The sequence below is a fragment of the Lepisosteus platostomus genome, chromosome 13 (genome assembly GCF_059453375.1).
Source record: "Lepisosteus platostomus isolate fLepPlt1 chromosome 13, fLepPlt1.hap1, whole genome shotgun sequence".
Classification (NCBI taxonomy): domain Eukaryota; kingdom Metazoa; phylum Chordata; class Actinopteri; order Semionotiformes; family Lepisosteidae; genus Lepisosteus; species Lepisosteus platostomus.
In genome coordinates, this window is record NC_142623.1 from 28,929,237 (window position 1) to 28,935,236 (window position 6,000).

Consider the following 6,000-nt stretch of genomic DNA (forward strand, 5'->3'; position numbering starts at 1 on the left):
CCCCTGCTGATCCCACTAACACCACCTCTTCCAGTAGCAACCTTAGTTTTTCCCAGGAGGTCTCTCATCCAGGTACTGACCAGGCTCACACCTGCTGAGCTTCAGTGGGTTGCCAGTTGTGAGTTGCAGGGTGATATGGCTGCTGCCAATAATGAATTGAAGGGCCTGCTCTTGTTTGTGCATTTTCTTATGTCCTATATTTAATCATATTTAATAATAATGCTAACAACAATAACAATAACCCTTTGCATTGACATAATGCTTTTCACATTAAAGAATCCCAAGGTGTTTCAAACCTGGTTGACATTTGGCAGCCATTATACCATACAGCAGATCAGGTGAACTAGTGAGAAGGTACATCACCAATTGAATTAAGGGGGGAAATTAAATTTGGACAGATATGACAAGGCCCTACTTTTATGACTTTTGATAATGCATTACAAACAAAGGTTTCAAATGGAAGCTTGCAGTCCTACTTCAGTAGTATTAATGAACTAGCAAGAATGTTACAGAAACCATCTGAATTACAGAAACACTGTGAGTCCATACATGCCTATTCCTCACTCATCTCCTGGAGCCACTGGCATCATAAAGCATTGCATTGAATAAAACTATACACTAAACACTTACAACATAACTCATTCATATATTTTAAATTGTAACACCAAATGATGATGTTCAATTAAATGAATTTAGGCAAACAATGTTACTTCTTGAGATGTTCACAATGTCAGAAATGTGCTGGAAGTAACTGAATGAATTCTACAGTTGTATTCCACGGACACTTTTTTCTCCCTGTTATTTTTTTCTCCATCTGAGAGGCAGGCTGCTCCAATAATAAATGGCATTTGTGGGGTATTAAAGGTTTTTGTGCTTCACTGTTTGAATGCCTCTGAAATACATCAAGCAAGGCCTTTTGTATGAGAGAGAGAGTACTTCAGCTGTCCGGATGCTAACACAATAGATGACATTGTTTAACTCTCCATAGGGAATCATATGTAGAAATGGATGTTCACTGTCTGGTTAATTTAGTTCACTTTTTCAAAGGACAAGCTGTCCTATCTGTTGTCTTTGTCAATGCAAGTTAACCTACTTTCCATTTGTCCATGGAGACTTGTGTATCCATGTTAAGCTTTTTACCCACAATGCTCGAAACATGAAAAGAGGCCAATCGATACTTGCCTTGCAGGTAGAGCTGTTTAGAACTGGTTTCCTAGAGCCCCTGCTGCGATGAAACATGTTGCATTTCCATTTTTTTAAAAAACACCCTTTATGTATATCATACTTAATAATTCGAAATTATGATAGTTCTGTGAAGTGACTGAAACAGTGGGGGAAATTGGGCATGGTGTGAAAAAGCCTACTGAGAGCTTTCTCTGAAGTGTCTGCAAGCACTCCTCAACCTATCCCTAAACACTCATTCCTTTTCAATACTGGGCCTTTGACAAGTAAAGAGACATACTGTTGTGTTCTGCTGAGAAACGTGCACATTCTTACAAGTATCACTGGCAGCTAAATATGCAGCTAAAGACATTTGACATTAGATCTGTCTCATTCACAGTCTCAGGCTTACAGAGGTCAAAGCAAAGAACATTGTTCTACTGAGTGTACTGTACATCTCTGTCTTGATGCTGTTTTTTAAAGTAATGTGCCCAGTGAATATGCAGGCTTGTGCACGAAATGGTAGTCATTACTTCAGGGACTAATGCTAATTTACACTCATAAAATGCCCTTCTCGCTGTACCTGAGTGGAAAACAAGTCTGTGCAGTCCTTAAGGAATAAATTACTTAGGGGTAACATGCCAAACTGGCTTTCATCTCAGCAAATTTCCATTACCCCCTTTCATTTTTGTTTATTATTTATTTATCTGCAAATTTCCACATTTTGGCTCACAGTTCAAATGAACCCTGTTTGCAATTTGCAATATCATCTGAGCTTCCCAAGAAAGCTGAAAGGATGTTGCATGTAGGAATTGTCTGGTATGGCTATAATTTACTGCCACAAATACTAATGCCACCAAGAGAATTTATTACTTTTATTTATTACCTGAATGACACACGAATGGCATGTTTAAAAAAGCTTACAAGCTTTTGATTCATTTCAAATACAAATTTCATTCCAAGATGTACAATCAAATGATTCAATATGTCAACTATAAATTGCATTTCAAATATAGTTCATATAATACAGTACTTGAATGTATTTTGTACTCTTAAGGAAGTCTTGTTTTCTTTTAATTACCAATAATATTTTTTCCCACCTGTTTAACAGTTTTTTCTCTTTAATACCTTTTTATGTATTTTGCCAGAAGGTTTCCTATCTGATTTGTAATTCTGATTGAAAATATAAGAAACAGGTGCACAGTTTTATTTAACTATCACCAGAAACGCATCGTAGTGTTTAGGCAGAGCTATGATACAAGCAACACACATACTGGCACAATTCTGTGGCTCAAATACTCCTCCACTCTGTGTTATTTGATTTCATCAGATGATCAAATTATAATGATGACATTGTTACACAGCAGCTCAGAAAAATAAGCGCAAACCCAAAACACAGTGATGCTAAAAAGTAAACAAAACAATGATGTGGAAAACCCCAAATTCTGCATATGTAGCAATCCTAAAAGTGGAAGCCAATAAGGATTAAAATAATTTTTTGTAACTGATTAGGTTGCTGATCTACGTCATATGGCATACAGGGACACAAGCCATAATATTTGTGACAAACACTGGGGTCCTGTTTCAATGAAAATGGTGGCCTGACCCAAGTTCTTGAAAACACTGGGAACTGATGAATCAGTTGAATCAATTGAAAGGTTTAAACCTTCTTCAGCTTTGCAACAAGTTGCAGCCATAGTTCTTATGCCCACAATGGGAAAGCAAAATGCTTGGCAAATGGCATCCTGGAACATAAAAACCATTTGGCCAGGTTCTTCCAAAGTCAAGTAGGGATCATTCTGGTGCCAATACAATTACACTACGCTGAAATGAGATTTCTGTGTAAACCAATATAGCCACCTGATCACCATGGTGGAACTCGCATAACCAATCAACTTCAGTAATGGCAACTATCCTCCTGGACACTTGCTAATTGATACTTCCAATAATATGTAAACCACATTGCTTTGCTACATTTGTCATGACATTGGAACCTGTTTCTTAGCCTTTGCATGCTAATTGCATGAAGTTTCTGAGTTTTATCTGGAACTGCTTAGAGGTTTAGTAACTTTTTTGCAATATACACAATAAAATTGCTTACATGTGGTCCCATTAATAACCCACAGATTCTAAACCTAAAATGCAGGTTTTTCTTTTTTGACTGTGTGTGTGTATAATCTGGGAGGAAACCTTAGGGGTCGTAGTAGGTGGTGTTTCGCTGGAAGACTCTTCCACCTCTGCCTCTGGTGGCACTGGTCCAGTTGTGGAATCCCAGTCACTGTCAGGCTCGAACCCATGACACGGCCATGATCGAGTGGCTGACATTACTGACATTTTTTCTTTAAAATTAGTATAAATAAGGACTAGAAAAAATAAGAACCCTTTCCCAAATTCCCTTTGCTTCCTTCTCCGACACTCACTCCAGGAGCATCCATGCATACTGCTTGTTCCATTAGTTGCCTTTTTTTTCCTCCACTCCTTCAGCTTTCCCTCCTACACATCTGCCTTAAATAGGTTCAACGCGACTCCATTCCGGTCATGTTGTCATGCTGGTTCACGTCAAGGCCTTGTCCATATGCTCGCTCAGCAGTCCCATAGATGTTTTAGCATGCCAACAAAAATGGCTTTTCACTCCCACCTCACGCCAGCACAGTGAAAACAGGTTCTGGTTCCCTTGATAAAAGCAGTTGAAATTGCTTTTGCTTGATGGAAAATAAAACTGTGTGACATATAGAAACTAAATTATGTAATGCTGTAGTTATGTATTTTTTAATCATTTGTAGAGTAAATGGTTATATATTTTTGATCAACTGTGGCCCACAAAGGGTACAGCCTGAAACATTGAATTCTGTTATATGTTACACTTTTGGATCTACTGTATGTTTTGACTATTTGACGAAACTACTTCAGTATAGCATTATATAAAAGCGTGATTTTTGGTATTGGATTAGAACATGTTATTGGTTAGGCTTTCCAATCCATTGTGAATGGTTGGATTTCATTCACTTAGATTTATGTAATGACCACGGTAATTTTGCCCGTGTTTGCAGGTTTAACCGGAACATTGTGTAGAATTGAATGCTTTCAAGCATTAGAATGATTAATCTATTGCCAAATAGACAGTTAGGAATTCACAAACCATGTTTTACTCTATCCAAATTGTGTCATTTCTCTTCACTTTTCACGTTGGCAAGAAATACCTCTGGAAATGCACTTTTATCCCATAACTTTTATGTTGAGGATACGTAGTGCTGTACCTGCAAGAGTTAGAAGTCTGTGGTATGGAGGAATGAAGCAGGAATGAAAAGAGAATGTCACACACTGACAAGCTGTGAAAGGAAATGTAAGTATGGGATTGGGTTGGGAATTAAACACATTGGATTGACAACATAGAGAAATTCCAGTATGTATGTGGGATCTGTTTCCCTTCTGATCTGTTTTTAGCGTGTGTTACAGAGCGGTTTTATAAAGGGTGCTGCTAAAATTTCTTCTCACCTACAGCACATGTTCTAACATGTTGGGAGTCCATGAATAATGTTTGTGATAATGTGTTGAATATCGAACACACTCAGATTCTCTTTCTGTGTTACCAGGTTTACTTCTGTATTAAAACAAACATTATTTTATCCCACATTGTGTCCTGATTAGAATCTTTACTCTTTCTTCTTTACTCAAAGAGGGACATTTTCCACTGCAATCAGTTATACTGCTGTACTTGATTGTTCAAGGCTCACAAGTTGTCTTAAAGAGACATTGAAGTGATCACAGAGCAGTAATATTATTCTGAGGAGCAGACCGGGAATCTTTGCTGTGATGGACTGCTTTTTGGTCCTTATGCTTTAAAGACATTTCTGTTGAATAGACTCATGGCAGAGTAATACAGCAGAAGGCCTGTTAACATATAGACATGAAACCAAAAGCTAATTACAATAAATATTGAACAGTTTCTGTTCACCCCCTGAGCCACTTGCATGGAATATTTCCCTATTCTGTGGGATAATTTCCCTCTGATTGTTGTGTTATTTAGCTGGCACTAGGAAGTGTGACTTCATCTTAGATTCAGAATACTAATCTGAGTTCATCATCTTAACTTGCATTTCTATGAACCTTGATTTCCATTTGCACTTGCATTCTGGTGCTTGTTTGTTCTACAAAATTCTAATTTTCTCATAAATATGTCTTTTTTATTTGATTTTTAATAGCAGCTCAGTGCTGACAGAATGCGTTTTGGTTGCTATTATTTTCTGAGAGATTGGATTATTTCCAATTTCATTTTGTACAATGGGAGAAAATAAGGAAATGAGCCTGAGCAATTCTCTCACCAGAAAAAGGTGATGGTAATGCTTTGCTCTTGTTCAGTACCAAATACGAATAACAGAAATAATGTGATGGCAGCTCGAGGGGCTGGAGTTTACCTTTTTCCTCATGAAATTTCAAAGGGATTTAATTAGAAATGAGTTCTTTCTCACCAAGCAGAAAAAGACCATAAAAATAAAAAGTACTACATTGAATTCAGATCATTTTTCATGCTCTGGTTCCATTTAATGTGAAAGTAGAGGAGGAAAGGGGAGCAGGCTGTTAGGATGTTCAGCAGTGGTCAACTAGGTTTAATGTGCAGTCCCCATAGGAGGTGCTTCTGATTCATGTAGTGACAAATACCAGGTCACGGGTGTGCCAAGAACTGCAATTGTTTTGTAAAGAAAATACTAATCAAGTATAAGCAAAAAGGTCTGAAAATACAAATTAGCTTTGTGGTTGCAATATAGTATATACAATATTCAGATTAATTTGTTCCAGCATGCCTGTGCATGCCAGATATAAATAATCCAATTAATAACA